General features: G+C 44.4%; 1 pseudogene across 1 annotated transcript; it reads right to left on the reverse strand.

Annotated features, from left to right (window-relative positions):
* Positions 1-4883: 4883 nt before the first annotated feature.
* On the reverse strand, positions 4884-5475 carry LOC308494911 (large ribosomal subunit protein uL6-like; annotated as a pseudogene). Its single transcript has one exon. The product of its transcript is annotated as a large ribosomal subunit protein uL6-like (transcript).
* Positions 5476-18770: the final 13295 nt, after the last annotated feature.

The following is an 18770-nucleotide window of genomic DNA, read 5'->3' on the forward strand; positions in this document are numbered from 1 at the left end:
TTTTCATTTTGTACTATAGTTATGCAACTTCCTGTGAGTCTATAATTATTCTAAAATTAAAAGTTAAAAAAATGAAACCAGTCAGGATTTCTGATTTGCAAATTTGTTTTTTTCTGTATACATGCCCTCTCTTTTAAACACTGCTTCTTACAACATGATTTGTGAGACCCTTAAGGCGATTAAAATATATCTGGAGCCTTCAAAGTTGCCTTTAAAGTCGTAATCCTTTTGTTGTTATTTTGTGGTGGTAACAGTAGGAGATTTCTTTTAAAGTCCCAATACTTATTCCTTCCCCTTCCTTTCTGGTTATTGATATCATCATCACTTTCCTCTTTGGTAAACTCTTCTGAAAAATGTTGAGTGAAGTGTTTTCTGAGGATCCTGGAAACTTCATAGTGTCCAGAAATGTAAAGTAGTCAGCAATGTACATGCTGAACTTTCCTTTTGTCGTTGCCCCAAAGGATTATTGGATAATTATGCTCTTCAATTAACCTAACTTTAATAGTAGGAAACAAGGCTCCTTACTTGGTAATTAACCATCACAAACTACTTGTATTATTTCTTGATCTCATCATAAGGATAACTGGAGAACTGTCTTAGCCCATTTGGGCTGTTAGAACAAAACACCACAGACTGGGTAGCATATAAACAACACACATTTATTTCTCACAGTTCTGAAGGCTTGAAGAACAAGATCAAGATACCAACAGTTAGGTGTCTGTAGAGAGCCCACTTCCTGATTCATAGACAGCTGTCTTCTTGCTTTGTCCTCATATGGTGGTGAGGCTAGGAAACACTCCAGAGTCCACCCCCCCCCTTTTCTTTTTCTAACTTTTTTGCTTTTCTTTTCTTTTTTTGGAGTTCCTTTTTTAAGGGCACTGATCCTAATCGTGAGGGCTCCACTCTCATGACCGAATCACCTCCCAAAGGTCCCATCTCCAAATACCATCAGCTTGGGGGTTAGGATTTGACATATGAATTTGTGGGGGACACAAAACATTCAGTCTATAACAAGAACATTTCTCCTAGATCCTCTGGTTTGAGGGGACCAGCACTGGTTAGTTGTGGAAGCCGAGAGGAAAGAAAGGCCAAGTCCCCTTAGGGGAAATGTTTCTCAAGAAAGCCATGAGATGCGGCCCCTTCTTGTTCTGCTCCTGCCTGTCCTGCCGTCACTTGTCACCATTACTGCTCTGAAGGACCAGCCATTGGTCCTCAAGCCGGCGCTGCTCGGGAAGGGCTGGAGGGAGGTGACCCCTTCCTGGTGTGCCACTGCCTGCTTATGTCCTCGCAATGCCCTTTAGGAGCCCAAGAGAAACCAGCGGTCACAGCTCAGCTCACTAAGCACCTTTGTCACTTCTGAGTCCCTCCTCTGTGCGAAGCCCCTTTGCAGTGCTGACAGCAGGGTTTATGCCGCACAGGGTTTTGAACAAAGCCTTCGAACACAAAAAAGATTTGTTATGCCCTCTGAGATCAAACCAGTACAGGATCAGAAGTGTTTACTGTTGATGTACAGCAGGTTGTCCGTAGCGTAGGGAAATGTGGATACGTTTTTATTTCTGAAGATGTCCTGATGACTTTCTGTATTTTTGCCTGTTTCTAGCCTGGATGAATATCCTGTATAGCTAGCTAGGGTGGTAACTCAATTACAGAATGAATGGAGCCATTTTCAGTCTGTCTATTTATAGTATCCCTCTGGGTTACCTGACTCCGAGCTCCTCAGTTTCAGGACTTCTAAGTCATAGATTCATTCATTAGGCATACATTTTTGAATACCATCTGTGTTTCACGACAGCATTCCAGGTAGGAGGAAAGCAAGTTCTGTTGGTTATCTACCTTGTAGAGAGCATTGACCCCGGGCAAATTCTATGTGGCCTATCAGCTCCTCTAACATAATCACATGTTTTGGTTTTTTGAGAGGAAGAAATTGGTGAAACTGGGATCTCAGTCAGCTCTATGACTGTTGTCCTGACTGACTTAATTTGTGTAATTAATCCATGATGAGTCTACCAGCTGCGTCATAAAAAAACAACAACCCAGTGAAAACTCTCCAAGAAAATGATCTGTCAAAATCATTTCCACAATGTAAGGAACTCAAGCAGTGTGTCCAGATGGTCTTTCTTTCCTCAATTCCTTGAGCCAGTCTCTGAGGCACACCTGCATTGCTCTATGTGTGCAGAAGGACCCAGTTCTTAGAAAGAGATCATAGAGAAACATGCAACAGATTTTTAACTAACAGCAGGGAAATTGTAAAGAGAGAAAGGTGTTTTTCCAGTCAGCTCTGGAACATTGGCCCAGAATTACTTCCCGGGTTCCACCAATGCTGCCCCGCCAGAATGCTACGAGTAGCTAATGTTACCTTTATTCATTCAAGAGGTTGATGGTTGTTATTTTTTCATTTCTTTTCCTTCATTGTAATCACTTGACTTCTAACCTAGCAAAGGGCTCATGAGTGAGATTTAAGGAGAAATGAATCGAGGTCTAAAAAGCTGAGCATGCTGCGAGATTCTTTTTTTAAAACTTTGTTATTTATTTAAGTGTGTTTTTTCCAGGACCCATCAGCTCCAAGTCAAGTAGTTGTTTCAATCTCGTTGTGGAAGGTGCAGTTCACAGTGGCCCCTGTGGGGCTCGAACCAGCAACCTTGCTGAGCGCACCGTTCTCTAACCAGCAGAGCTAACCCGCCGCCCCATGCTGGGAGATTCCTGATGTTCCCTTGCACTAAGCATGTTGAAGGGTGGGTCAACATATCCTTACAGGCGTAGATGGTATTTTGGAACTGAGATGTCAGTGTGCTTTGTAGAAAAGTTAATTTGGGACTTAATCTAGGCACCAGTTATCTTATTGGTATGTAAAAGATACCTCAAAACTTAATGTCTTAAAACAACCATTTATTTATCATTCCTCATAGTTCTGGGGGATGATAACAGGCTCAGCTGTGCAGTTCTTCCTTGAGGGTCTAAGGTTGGTTGCAGTCAGATGGTGTATAAGGCTGCACTTCCCTGAATCTCCTTCACTCACATGTCTGGCACCTGGGCCGAGTGACTGGAAAGCAGACATGAGCTTCCTTAGGGTGTAGCAATCTCAGAGGACTTGGGCTTCCCTAAGCCGGCGTGGTGGCTGGCTTCCCCTAGAGCGCATGTTCCAGGAGACCCAGGTGGTAGCTGTAAGGCTTCTGAGGACTTAGCCTCAGAAGTCACGCAGTGGCATTCCACAGCATTCTACTGGCCAAAAAGCAAGTCCCAGGGTCAGCCAGGTCCCAAGAGCGTGGACACCACCAGTCTAGTGGGGGTGGGGAGGGCATCTTTGCAGATTAGCTCTGATAGGCACTACAGAGCAGATGTGCTCTCAGTTTCAAATAAATACTGGTATTAAAGCAGGTCTCATATGTGAGTGTCTGGATACACGTGATGCCTTCCATCGCTTTCCCCGCATTCTGCGTAGAGCACCCGAGCTCTCAGGCGCTGACGGAGCCATTCTGCAGGCCCAGAGCACTGAAGGGGCTGAAGCCTTCTTTACCCTCATTGTTCCCATGCCGGGCAAAGTCATTCCACCTTGGATGATCTTTTTTCACTTTTTACCTTTACCTCCTAGAGCTTTTTCCAACCGGTACATAGTTATTTCAGTAAAATTTCTCCATCTTTTAGTTCCACGTAGGAGCCGAAACCCCACCCATCATGGCTGATGTTAAACCACAGCAATTTCAGTGCTATGATTGTATTTTAAAAAGAAAGACCATAAATTGTGAAGTAAAATTTGAGAAAAAGAACCAGTGACTTCAAGTCTTAAACCCTTGAGAGTTCCCAGAAGTACCTATTAAAATCTTCCCAAAAGTTAATGGCTTCTTCCCTACTTTCTATTAAGTCTGGTTTCTGTCTTTAAGTACTAATGCTTCAGATGAATAAAACCTGTCTTGTTTTCTGTTCTGAAATTGTTTTTTTTTAATTATGATTGCAAAATGACAATTTGTTTCCTACTAATTTTTAATTATAAGAGGTGGGTATTTTAGTCATAATATGAATTACATAGAATTTTGAGGTCTAACCTAGGAATCTAACGACTATTTTAAACATTGCTCTGTTTTTCTCTGGGAAAAAGCATAACAAGCTCCAAACCACAGACTTCAAAATGGCATTTTGTGGACACGCCCCATTTGTATCCGACTTCTCCCTGCTCATTTGCTTTTTTCCATGGAGTTATATCCTGAACTTGGATTTTGTTGCATTACATTAGGATACTGAAAAGCTAAGTTGATGTGGGGATTTAAGGAATGTTCTGTGTTGATTCAGGACTGAGTTTCTTGTCTCCATGCCATGCTCTCCTCATCTGTTGAAACCTTTAGCCTTACTGTAAACCACAGAAGGACAGGAATTTCCTTTTAGGAACAAATTTTCATTTAAACAGAAACTGCCTGTTGACATTGCTGTCTGGGCTGGTGACCTCTGGGGCCACTTTCCACATTTATCTGTTTTTCCTCAGCTGTGCCCTTCCAGCTGCCGGTACCCAAAGACAGAGAAGGCAGGGGGAACAGTTGTGACAGCAGCAGTACCCCCACCAGGAAGGGAGGACAGAATAGTGGTAGGTCCAGCCTGGCAGGGACTTTGCCACACTCCTCAGTAAAGCCCGAAGAGGTAGGGCTGAGACCCACAACCAAAAGCACACTCCCTCCCACAGTTCCTAGCACAATGTTTTTCACACATTAGGCTCCCCCGTAAGCAAACTGACTTTCAGCGCTCCAGGTAGACAAAACGGGGGGTTTGCAACCAATTTTATTCTATTTTATTTTCTAAATCATCTTGTGATATTCTATTGCATCTTTAAAATATCACAAATAAGTCTGAGGAATCACTCGACATCTTGGTGTTTCTGTAGCTGGACAACTTAGATCTTACTCATCAGCCTGCCGAACTGCTCTTTTTTCAGAAACATAGATATCATCCAAAAATTTTCTGATATCCTTGTGTTTAAACCGTTGTAGTTTGTTGATTCAAAACAGCTGAATTTGATACAAGTTCAATATCATTTTCTTCAAGAATTAACTCATCTTTCTGGGCTTGAGATACTGAACAAGCAACATCTGACCTCATCCGAACCCTGTGGATGTATTTTTCACCCAAGAAATTTCGGATTTCAACAAGGGAACCATTCTCCTGAATAACAACATTGATGGAGAAGTGAGCACACACAGACCTCACCTTGTAACGGAAGCCCAGCGTAACACCCTTTATCATGTTCTGGCCATGATGACAGACGGTGCGGACAGAGCCAGTTTCTTTCTATTTCCCCACCATTGGTCAACCTGGAGCCTCTTCTTTTTCTTTCCAAGGAGACTGAGTTCTACAATGACGGGATTAAGTCCCTCCGCAGGGAGCCTCTGGGGTGCTTCACAGTAACTGTGGTCCCTGCAGAGCAATGTCCACATTTTCTGCAACGTCCACAGTCTGATTGCTGAGAATGGTCTTCATCCTTGCAGTAGATGCAGCAAAAAAAATGTGCAACCAATTTTATTCTTTACAAAGAAAATCACCCTGGGCAATCCTAGAGAAACCAGAAATAGGATTTCATTTACACACAACTTTCTGGAATCCCCAACATATCCATTATGTAAAATAAGAAATGCCTTTATGCAGATGTTTGTTAATTATGAATGGTTTTTACTCAGACATGCTCATTTTTCCTTGAATTATCCCGAAAATTGGGGCATGCCAGGCAGGCTTTGGGATGAGCCACAATTCTTTCTTTCTTTCTTTTTTCTTTTTTTTTTTTTTGAGCCACAATTCTTAAACTTTCACAAGACATAAAAATTCTGACTTAGGATGGGGTGAGAGGAAGGCATTTTTTCCTAAAGAGCCACCAAATACTTACTTGCTGCTACTCAATCTCATGGCCTCTAAACTAATCACTGCCTAGAAATTAAGCTTTCACCATGTCTCAGGTCTCCTAAACAGGCAAAGAAAAGCAGAGTCATTCCTACTGAATGGCACCTGTCAGAGGATTGCCCAAAGTGGAGAAAATTCCCAGGTAATGTGACCTGTGCAATCTGCAAGGTAGCCCACAGACCAGTTTCCACAGGACACTCTAGTGAAACCTGAGATGCAATATTTTACCTATTCAATTACAAATACCCCCCTCTGACTCTCCTCAAAAGATAACACCCAATGGCTGTTGATCACAAGAGAATGCAGGGGAATAAGTATTCTTACAAGCTGCTGTGGAAGAATAAATTGTAATCAACCTTTATGGAGAATAATTTGTCAATATCAAAATCCTTAAAGTGTTTATACTCTTTAACTCAAAAATTCCACATCTACAATTGTATTAAAAGAAAACAAAGAAATATTTTTAACACGTATGTAAAAGGATGTTTATCACAACATTATTTATAATAGCAAAAGAAAAAAAAACTGGAAAGCAATGTAAAATAAATAAGGCACCCAAATGAGTGAAGATGATGAAGTCATTAAAGTTCTAGAAGGATATTTAATGAGCTGGGAAGATGTCCATGATTCTTAAGTAGAAAGAAACAGGTCATGAAGAGCGTCTTGCCCCGATTAGAGGGATAATGTGTGTTCATGTTTACACAAAGACAAGGGTTGGAGGGACGCACACCAAAATGGCAATATCATTATCTCTAGATGCTGGAATCAAGGGTGATTTTAGAGCCCTCTTTGTGCTCTTCTTACTTTCCAATTTTACACTGAGTATGGAGAACTTACATAATCAGGAAGAAACATATTCTAACGAAATAGTGGTTCTGTAAGGCCCTTTTGTTCTCCTTTTTTGAACCTCATTTGGGTCTAGAAAATCGATGAAAGTTTTAAATCTTCTCCCCAGAAGTGCAAATACCCATCATCAAATTTTACCAATAATTTCTGGGGACTCACCACCTAGGGGTTCCTAGATCCTAACTTCAGAATGTCCACCTACAGTCTGGGTGGCTTCCAGCCTGTGGACTTGGTGGTTTTTACAGATGTTCCAGTGGTGCCGAGGTCTCCGCGGCCACTCCAAGAGCAAACAGGCAGGGCATGCCACATCTGCCACCATGGATCTATGGGCCCAAACAGGGATTTGGAAAATACCCCAGGTTAGTCTCTCAGGCTGACATCAACCACAGTGTTCTGGAATCCTCAAAGCCAGGGTACTGAGAGTGGAGCCTGCAGGTCACTTGTGTGGCTTCCTAATGAGCCTTGGCCACTCGATGCTCTCAGGGGACTGGAGAATATGTATTCAGATTACTGTTGTTTGGATGCAGCCAGCATGATTCTGAGACTTTGAAAATTAATAGCAGGCAGTCATCATTGAGAAACTTGACTCAATACAGAAGTAAGATGATGAGAACAGAAAGTAATGACTGGAAAACCAGTCACCCAGTTACTGTCAGAGACCAGAATTCAGGGGTTTGGTGGTGGAAGTGAGCAGGGACTTGGAGCTCCATCCACAGTCTCGTTGAAGCCAAGATGCTGACCTTGGAGGGGAAGGCCTCCTACGTGGGCCTCTTATGTGAGCATGGGCTGGGGCTGGGGCTGAGGAAGGCTGTTAAGGCCTGTTTGTGAAGACTTGTATCTCTAGGTCATGAATTGAAAGCTTGCTCATCCTTATGGCCAATGACAACGCCACAAACGTTTCTAACCCGACAAGTGACAAGTTGACTTGAAGAAAGATAACTAGAGATGGGAGGTCAGAGGAGGCAGCCGGTTGGAGAGATGTCTCAGGTGGAGAACACAGGGTCTGGCATCGGATGGGGAGGGAGGAAGAGTCACAGCCCTCACGAAAGTCTGAGGGGACTCATCTGGGACACTGCACGGCTCCATCCACCCCGAGCACAAATAGTACATGAAGCAGAACTCAGTGGGAGGACAGAATGAGCCGCTGCAGACTTGCTAAGCTGAGGAGCCTGCAGGCATCCAGGTAAAAATGTCCAGCAGGCATTAGGAAATATGGACCGGGAGCTACTGACTCAGTAGCCAGATGACGTGGCTGCTAAAATGAACACAGTGCTAGGCTGCATTGATAGCTGCATAGTATTGAGGTGAGCACAGACTGCTGGCCAGGCAGGTCTTAGGTGGAGTGTCGCTCACCTGTGTCACCAGCAGTGCGGAGGAGCGTGCAGAGTTTCAGTCTGACATTAGTAACCCAGCTCAGAACAGGGTCTGGGGCGCAGGAGGGTCGGTGTGGGGAGGTGACCAGGATGGTAGGAGAAATCACATATACTCGTACACTAAAAAACTAGAAGTCATTGTTTTCCGGAAAAGGAACTCTGGGTTCCTTTTCTGATTAATGTGTAACAGGATATGAAAATGAAAGCTTCTACGCAGGCAGCAAGCAACAGTAAATGTGAACTTTCTGAGTGAGGTGCCAAATTAGCATGTTACCATACACAGATTTACAAAATTAATGGTCAGCCACTCGGGGGGTCAAGAACATTGTGTTTCCCCGAAAGTAAGACCTAGCCGGACAATCAGCTCTAATGTGTCTTTTGGAGCAAAAAGTAACATAAGCCCCGGTCATATTTTACTATAATATAAGACCATGTCTTAATATAATATAGTTAATATAATACTGGGTCTTATGTTAATTTTTGCTCCAAAAGACGCATTAGAGCTGATTGTTCAGCTAGGTCTTATTTTCGGGGAAACAGGGTAGGAAAGGTCCAAGAGTGAGAAGGGGAACATAGATGAAGAGATTTGGGGCGGAGGAGGGTAGTAGTGGCTGTGTCTGAGACCCCCACCCACCCCTTAAGAAAATCAGAAGTTATGTGGGGAAGGATGTTTGTAGGGAGGTGAGGCAACCCAAAGCCTGAGGAGGGCTCCACCTGAGCCTGTCTCCGCACCACCACCACCCAAAAACAGCCTGAGAAAAGGACCTCCTTGTGTAGTTTATTCTGGGGGATGGTCCCAAGGAACAGGAGTGAGGGACAAGGAAGAGTGAAACAGGAAAGTAGGGAACGCCAATCTGAGCTCATCATTTTTGTAGGTAAGTGGGGCCTGATGTCACTGGGACTGTCTGAGGAGCCACAGAAAAGGTGCCTCAGAATCATCTGCCCGAGGGATGGAAGACAATATTTTTACAGGGGGCCCCCCCAGTGGGACAAAGATTGCCCCCAGGGTGTTCGCACATGTGCCAGAGTGCAGTAGGGGGTTCCCGCAGCCCCCACCAAGCCACAGCGAAGCCCAGGCAGAGCGATGTGCTGCTTGCCGGGGGCCACGAGGACTTGTCTCCGCACACCCGTGAAAGCTGAAGCAGACTGTGGGCTGCTCCCCCACCCCCGGGATTTCTAAAGGGCACATGATGCGGGCTCACGACCACGGTGGCCAAGACAGGGAGCCCTGCGGCATTGGATCAGCCTACCCTTCAGCGTATTGGGAGAAAGGTTGTCTGGGTGTTTCCTTGGCCCCCAAAGAAGACAGCCTCCATGGGGTTGCCTTAGAAACTGCTTGAAAGGACTTCCAGGGTGAGGGGTGGGGAGACTGGGAAGCTGGAGGGCACTGCCCAATGGCAGGGCTGAGGGAGGCAATGCCCAGGCCTCTGTATCTGCAACCTCAGGAGAGGCCCCCAGTGGTGAGAATCTTTGAAGAGCCCGGGAAAACTCCCAGGGGAGAGAATCAGCTTTAGACACCTGCCAGGCGCAGAGAGAACCAGATCAGGAAGAGACAATACTCCTCCCTCCACTCCACCCTCCCCGCAGTAGCTAGAGGTGGGGGAGGGAAGGTGGAGACACAGACAGGAAGCCAGCCACACCTACTTACTGCCCGAGGATTCCAACCAGCAGCCGGCCTGAGCCTGCGGAGGGGAGAGGTGGTGAAGATTATCTTGGACTGGATATTTTAATTATGGAAAAAAGTCTGTATTTGTGACTTGAAGGGATTAGAAGGCTTGTAACTTGTCCCAGTGTCAGCACTCAGCAAGCTGGGGACTCAGAGAGCCGATGGTGTAGTTCCAGTCCAAGTGACAGTAGCCTGGAGACCCAGGAGAGCCAATATCCCAAGGCAGGGAAAGAAAACAATGTCCCATTTCAAAGGCAATAAGGTAGAGGAGCTCCCTGTTACTCGGCCTTTTTGGTCTACTCGGGCCTTCAACTGATTCGGTGAGGCCCACCCACATTGGGGACATCTGTTTTATTCAGTCTACCATTCAAGTATTAATCTCATCCAAAAACACTCTCAGAGACACAGCCAGAATAATGTTCGACCAGATATCTGGGTCCCCATGGCCCTGGTCAAGTTGATACATAAAGTAAACCATCACCTCCAGGTAACGTCCACTGAATGGATTCTAAAGGAGACTCAATAAAAGTAATGTCATTATGTACGAGTCAAGCATAGACAACATTCCAGTTACATTCTTAGAACTAACTCCGGATCTCCTGTGGGACCTGCTGAGCCTGACCCTGACCCTTGGCTACCCTGTCCGCTTCTGCCTTGACACATGGTTAGTAGCTTCCTGGCTCTCAGTGTGGGGCTCCATCCTCTGAACTGCAGGCAGCACCCCCTCCCTCCGTCTCCACCCCCAGCCCTGGAGCATCTCATAGTCATAACCTTGATGAACTCCCTGTTAGACGTGGCCTCTGAATTATCTTGAAACGATTCTCCCCGACTTGCTGAGAGAGGCAACACCCTCTTTAGGAACAGCCTGGTGGTTACTTTAACATGCAGGCAGTTGTCACCCAGAGAGGTGCCCAAGCTGAATCCTAGTGGTTTGGTTTGGCCATGATAATCCATAGGAACTGTGTCTTTTTTCACTTTTTCCTACACCGCTTAGACCGAGGCATGAAAAGGCTTCCTGCGTAGCCCAGTAGCTCCGGCACTTGCAGATCCTTTCCTGTGGGAACTTCAAGCTGGGATCTTTGGTGTTTCAACCATTCCAGGTTGGATGGAGGAAACAAATATTTATGAGACTTGGTTTCTGCCTTGGGTTGACATAAACCCATAATCACAATGCTGTGTTCTGAAGCTGATAATCAAGAGAGGTACAAACTGTGTGTGCGTGTGTGTGTGTGTGTGTGTGTGTGTGTGTGTGTAAGTGTGGTCTGCCGTGGGCAAGGACCTCCGGCCTGAGTGGCTCCCATCACCTAAGGGCCAGCAGGTGAAGCACTGGCAGCAGTTAGGGAACTGGCCCGAGGAAGCGGTTAGAGATCTCAGGGGACCTGGTGGAGCTCCCAAACTGTCTGTCACAGTTTCCCAGTGAACAGTCTTGAGTTGGATTTTTAAGGAGCAGGTGGATTCTTTTGGGCAAAGAGACTAGAGAGAGAGCATTCCAGGCCCGTGCAAAGGTTCAGAGGCATGATGCGGCAGCCTGGGTTGAAGAAGAGTCCAAAGCACGTGGAAGGACAGCTGGACAGGTGTGTGTGTGCGCAGTGGGAGAGAGGTAGGTTGTATGGGCCATGAATGCCCTGCTGAAGACGTGGAGTCCATTATGAGAGACAGAGGCAAACTACAATGGACCAAGAGGAGAGTGCCTGGGGGTGAGAGGCCTGGAAATGCACGCTGCCTCTGGACTCTACTGCCAAGGATTGGACTGTGTGGTGGCAGGCCACCCCGGAGTGGAGGTGAAGGGACAGGTTTCCTTCCTTCCTTCCTTCCTTCCTTCCTTCCTTCCTTCCTTCCTTCCTTCCTTCCTTCCTTCCTTCCTCCCTCCCTCCCTCCCTCCCTCCCTCCCTCCCTCCCTCCCTCCCTTCCTTCCTTCCTTCCTGGCATCAGGAGAAATTTTTCACTTTCTGTTTATTTTTTAAAGAGGTAATTGGTTGATTCTGATATTCCATTTCTTGTTGAATTGATTTTATTTTACATCTAGAAGATTGTCTCTTTCATCTAATTTTCCAAATTTATTGGCATAAAGCTGTTCATAGCGATCGCATATGATTTTCAAGTCTCTTCCAGCACACTTTCCTCTCCACCCTGCTGACAGCTGCCCAGCCCTGGCCAGCCACAAGTCCTGCATTATGACTTTGTGGTCATGATCTGAATGCCCACCCCAAATGTTCAGTAAATGTACATTGTCCATACTGGGGGTGCAACAAATGTATACACATGATTTGTATTCATCTTTTGTTATTGGTGTATATTGAGTATGACAATTTTAATACAGTTTTTTCCTTTCCTAAAATGTGTATACATTTTACCCTCTGCATATTGATGAGATGGGGAGTGTTAACCAGATGTGGAGAGAAAGCCAAAGTTCTCAGGGCTTGCAAAGGACATTTAGTTTCATTTTTTCCCCCAGGGGAAATACAAATCTGTATAAAATAAGGCTTGGTTTTGGCACCGCCATGCTTAAAAATGCCTCCCCTCGTGTCTGCTCACTCACGAACCAGGAAGGAATTCACAAGTCAGGTAGAAATACAGAAGAAGATTTAGTAAAGTAAGAGAAGAGTTGGCTGGGAATGTCATCAAAATAATTTCTGTGTGTTATATTGTCCTAATCAGGTCTTTGGGTACTGAGGAAAACTAAATGTTTACAATAACATAAGTTTTGCTAATAATTACATAAACTTCTGTATTCTAGGACTACTGAAGTTCATGTGTCCTTCTCATGTCAAGTTTAAGCCAGTGTAACTTTTTACCAAAAACCTAGATAAGTTAAGGGTAAATTCATTAAGCTTGGCCTAATGTTTTCCCTAACCTGGCAGGATATGATAGTAATTCTGACCCATTGTTGCATCTTCATGAAAAGGCACAGATCCTAGAGAAGGCCATGAAATTTGTTACAACATCTTTTACAACTGAGGCAGTGAAGATGAGGAATGAAAGGAACAACGAGACTGGAGATGAGCTTAGAGACAGGCCAGACTTTTTTCTGCAGTTAATAGAGGGGCTGATGCCACATCATGGCACCCCGGAAACCCCAGAGGAGACACGCCAGGATATAGAAGCCCAAACCACTGGAGTAAGAAGTGTCCTAGTCCTCCAAAGCAGCCGTGCTCCCTGTGCAAAATAAAAGGGCACTGGACAAGGGATCGTCCCCTGCTCTGAAGGGAGTGGGGACGGACCAACTCCTTCCCCACAAATGGCTGTGATTCACTAATGGGCCTGAAGTTCCCAGCGGCTCTCAAGCTGTTCTCATCACAGGGGCCAAACTGTGGGTGACCTTTGATGTGGCAAGTAAACCTGTTAATTAGCCATTTATTCTTTCTTGACCGCTCCTCTGAAAGCTGCTCAGTTGTAAAGATAAATAGAGCGCCTTGAAAAGAATTCTGGGAAAGCTTGGTCAGGAGACCTCTAAACCCTACCTCTAATTACTGCCCATTGCTTGTAGATTCTGACCTCAATTCTGTTATTTCTTATGTTAACTTGAGAGGTTCAGCAGGCACTCAGAAAATATAGGGACCGGCACCTCCCCCAGGCCGACCCCTCTACACATTGCAGCCCCCTAAATAAAGTTGGGACCAAGTATTGTTAGAAGCCTAGAGGGCGAGGGGGTCCCTGACAGCCCAATTAACTCCTAAATAGAAGGGACCTTATACAGTTCTTCTGAGCACCCCAATTTTCACCAGGCTGCAGAAAGTCAGAAGCTGAGTCTCCTTCCCTCCAATCAAACCTGTTTCATTTAAGTGTTCACAGGACTCCCCCAGAAGGAAGACTGTCACTTCTGTTCCTGGGAACCAACTGAAGACCTTAAGCTCCACTTCAAACAAGCAAGTCAATCTCCTAGGACTGATAAGTGCTAATAACTAACCCCAGACTCCTGGAGCTATTCTTTATTACCTCTCTCTTAAGAGCTCTTGTTTTCCTCTTTACTTGCACCCTACCTGGGATCCCCTTTTCACACTTAGGGGTCCTCGTTATGGTCCCTTCTCTCACCTTTACTAGTTCAAATTTGTCTCTTCCAGGATGGAGTCCATTAAACAGCACATGGCACTTGTGAAAGGCTTCCAGCCCATCCCCACAGATAACTCTGAAACAGCCCTCAATCCTATAGATCAGAGCTCTAACTCCCAATCTGGAGCCCCCAACTTGGTCCAATTTTTAGAGACACCCAAATTTTCCAAGGCCCGGCCATTCCACCATCTTTAACTGGCAATCTTGTAGGTAAGGACAGCTCTATGCTCCTGCCCAGCTCTGAAGCAGTTACAGAAGACAGACCCTCTTCCCAATTTCCCAAGATTTTTCATTGCCAATCAGAGATGGGAGAATGTTAAGACAGAGGGATTGCAACGGTGGCACTAAATCTTCTATTTTGACATTTGAATTTCTGGTATAATTTGATTTAACAAGTATAATTTAGCTTGGGACTTTTTGAAAGCTTTCTTTTCTTTCTTCGCTTCCTTTCCGCCACTTCCTTTCCGCCAACTGTTAATGATTCTGCTTCCTACACATTTACTATGCAGACCAGTTTTGATGTTTCTATTTACCTAGGCCCAGCGCTGGCCCTGGGACTCGGGAGAGGTTTTGCATCTGTGTGGGAGCCACTCCGGGCTCCAACTTAAATCTACATAACGTATGCAAAGGTTGTGATAAACAGCTTAACTGCACCTTCCGCCACCGCAATGGACAAAGCCGAACTCAATAGAAAATTCCACTGCAGGCCGAAACGATTTACATCCAGGTTAGAAAATATAAAACTTGTGACCTAACAAAGACTCAACACAGTAGTTTGCAGTAGTTTCCAGCACCCTCTGCACAGCCGACACTCTTCTTACTTTAATAAATCTTCTTTCTCTATTTCTACCTGACTTGTGAATTCCTTCATGGCGAGCGAGCAGACACCACACACACACACACACACACACACACACACACACACACACACACACACACTCACACGTCCGGCCCAGCACTGAGTCTAATTTGTTTGGCTAGGCAGTCAGCATTTTATGGAATCAGCCCTCCATAAATCACTGTGCCCAGAATTGAACCTAGAGCCAGGGATAATATAGACAACAACCACATCTTCAAGCTGTGCCTACAGTTACTTGAGAATTCATAACAATACAAGACGTAAATTCCGTGCTAATCTGTAAAGTGCTGCTGTGGATACAAACAGCAGGAGCCATTGGACAAGGGGAGAATCGCACTAGTGGGGGGGAAGGGCAAAAAGGGATTAGCTAGACAATGGGAGCACAGAGTTTTAGGCAATAGACACTGCTAGAAAAAAGGCAAAATCAGTGGGACAAAGGCACAGAGGCAAAAAGCACTACAGGATACAGAATGTCAGAGGGGCTTGGCCTAGGGGGGCATCTGATTATAAATTATGGACCTGGAAGGAGAGAAAGCATGCCTGCTGATCCCTTCTGTGTAAAAACTAGATTGGGTGAGAAAGAAAAGCAGTGGGATTAATTGATACTCTGTCATATAAGACTATGTTCTTACATATAAGAAAATTTTATTGTGGAAACAACCCAAATGTCTATCGATGGATGAATAAATAAACAAAATGCAGTATACAATAGAATATCACTCAGCCTTAAAAAGGAATGAAATTCTGACACATGCTACAACATGGATGAAAGCTGAAGGCATTCTACCGAGTGAAATAAACCAGACATAAAAGGACAAATACTATATGAGTCCACTTATATGAGTTCCCTAGAGGAGGCAGTGTCATAGGGACAGAAAGTAGAATGGTGGTTGCCGGGGGCTGGGGGGAGGGGGGAACACAGGGCAAGTTACTGTTTAAGGCATACAGAGTTGGATTGGGAAGATAAAAGTGTTCTAGAGATGGATTGTAGTGATGGTTGCACAATGTGACTGTACTTAATACCACTGAACTATATGCTTAAAATGATTAAATTAGTCAATAAAAATTTTTATTCTACATTTTATAACATTTAACATTTTTGTATTTTGTACAATGTTATAAAATTTTTAATGTTATATCTATTTACCACAAAAATATAAAGTGAAATAAATTCTTATATATTCTTATATATTCGAACACGTGTATATGTCCTGAGGAGTGTAGACCAGCATGAGCAGGGGTTATTTCTGGAAGGCGGAAGCACAGAGATTATTGTGTATTATACATTTTCACATTGAATGTCTTCCAAGGAGCATGTAATTTTGTAATCACAAGATAATTAAAGATAAAAACCCCAGCAGAGGAAGATGTAATGTGATGGATTACCAGGAAAAGTGCCTGCTCTCTGGCTGAAAGTCACCTAGGGGAGGGTTTTTCTTTTTTGGAGGAGGCAGGGTCTGCTTTTACTTAAATCCTCAGGAATAACTGAGAAGGTGGGGAGCAGACAAAAGGTTAGGGCTCCAGAGGAGGCTGATTCCCAGGAACTTCTGATGACTCTCCTTGGGCAGAGGGGACCTAGAGGCTGGAAGTCAGCAGAGCAAATGCACATCCCAACGTGCGGCCTGGCCAGGGGTCTGACGTGGGCATCTGGCTAGAGGGCACAGGCCAGGCCTCAGGGGCTGCACACCAGCCTCCCCTTCGCCCCCCAACACACACACACTGGAGACAGGCCGATCTAGAGATTCTGTAGAGACTGTAGACTCTTCCACAAGACTGCCCTGCCTTGTGGAAGAAGCCAGCAAGGTCCAGGGGGATGGGAGGGAACTGGCATTTGAAATGGTGGTTCCTCTGCTTTGCTCCCAGGTTGCTAGGGTAAACTCTATAAACACACTAACTGACTATTACAGATTAATGAGCTCCAGCTTTACGTCTGACAAGCCTTGGACTTGAACCAGGTGGCTCCCTGCTGCTCCTAACATCAGTTTCAAAGCCTTGTGCTTCTCCTCCAGCCCCAGGCTCCCACGGGGCAGTCCGGGCAGATAACCGGACCCTCCTTCTCCACGGAGGCCTGGTGAACTCAGTTCCTGTGTCTCCATCTGCCTATTAGGTCCTGCCTGATTCAGAGACTGGCTGGGTGTGCCCTTGAACAATCTCTGAGGCCTTACAGGATTTTCCCAGTCTCTTATGTTTTCTCTCTCTTGCACCAGACTTCATCCTCACAGGCTGTACACATGATCGATACTTTTTCTGTCCTTCAAAATATTAAACCCAAATCGTGGCCTTCATGGCCTTCTGTCCAAGGCCATGCTGTATCTCTCTTCTCTCCTTCTTGCCACCAAACCACTGCTAGCCATTGCATAGCTCTAATACAAGTCTCCAAGACACCTCCCAGGCATTCTGTATTTTTAAAAACAAGTTTTTTAAGTATGCTTTCCATGCAATCAAATGAACCAATTTTAAGTGTACATTTTGATGTTTTTAAAATTCATTTTTAATTATAGTTGACGTACCATATTATATTAGTTTCAGGTGTACAACACAGTGATTAGACATTTATATACCTTATAAAGTGATCACTGCAATAAATCTAGTAACCATCTGGCACTGTACATAGTTATTATAGCATTATTGACTATATTCTCTATGCTGTACCTTACATCCCCATGACTAATTTTATAACTGGCAGTTTGTACTTCTTAATCCCCTTCACCTTTTTCACCCACCCCTAACCTCCTCCCATCTGGCAACCATCAATTTCTTTTCTGAATTTCTATTTTGTTCGTTTATTTTGTTTTTTAGATTCCACGTATAAGTGAGATCATATGGTATTTGTCTTTCTCTGTCTAAGGTATTTCACTTAACATAATACCCTTTAGGTCCATCCATGTTGTAGCAAAATGGCAAGATTTGTTTATCCATTTACCTGTTGATGGGTATTTGTACTATTTCCTTTTTTTTTTTTTTTTTTTTACAAAACTTGTATTTATTTAAGTGTGTTTGTCCAGGACCCATCAGCTCCAAGTCAAGTAGTTGTTTCAATCTAGTTGTGGAGGGCGCAGCTCAACAGTCGCCCATGTGAGAATTGAACCCGCAACCTTGTTGTTAAGAGCACTGCGCTCTAACCAACTGAGCTAACTGGCCGCCCCAATTTCCAATTTTTTAAGCTATTATGAATAAAGCTGCCACAAACATTTGTATACAAGTCTTTCTGTGGACGTATGTTTTCATTTCTCTTGGGTAAATTACAGTACAATGGCTGATTCATATGGTAATTCTATGTTGAAATTGATAAGGAAGTGCCAAACCATAGTCCAGTTTCTGTACTATTTGACATTCCCACCAAGGTGTATGACAGTTCCAGTTATTCCACATCCATGTCAGTACCAGCCATTCTCATTGGTGTGTAGTACCACTGTTTTAAATTTTTATCAAGAAATATTTGTAAATGAGAGGAAATCTTGTCTGGTCTCATCTTCTCTTGCAGGCCACCTCATAGGAGCCATTAGGCCTATGATTTCCTTGTCTTAGGTCAAGTGCTCACCCGGATCCAATCAGTTCTTGCCAAGGAGATGTAGCACTAAAAAACACTTTTCAGGAGCTGTGGGTAGGACAGTCTCACTCAGAAGGTGCTGAGGATTGGCAGACATCATGAAAGACATCTCTAGGAGTGTCACATGCTATGGCAGAGCATAATGATTAATTAAGAGCACAGTGTTTAAAGCTAAAGTACCTTGACTTGTATCCCAGCTCCTCCACTTACCAGTTATGTGTCCTTGGGCAAGTCAACCTCTTAGGACCTCAGTTTCCTTACCTGTAAAAGGGATGGTAATAATAACCACAACTGTAGGAGGATTAAATGAACCAATGCCTGTAAAGTGCTTAGAACTGTGTCAGGGATATAATAAGTGCTCATTAAATACTAGAAATTATTATCTAGCCACTGAAGATAGAAAATGTAGGCTCACCTTTGCCTCTCTTTATATGTCTCAAACCCAATGTCACTACATTCTATCAGTTCTATAACCAAAATCCCTTTAAAGATACCATCTGAATTGCCTCATTGTTTCTCTTTGAGAACCTGGCAGGCACCTCCCAACTGGTG

The sequence above is a fragment of the Rhinolophus hipposideros genome (assembly GCF_964194185.1).
Source record: "Rhinolophus hipposideros genome assembly, chromosome: X".
NCBI classification, from domain to species: Eukaryota; Metazoa; Chordata; class Mammalia; order Chiroptera; family Rhinolophidae; genus Rhinolophus; species Rhinolophus hipposideros.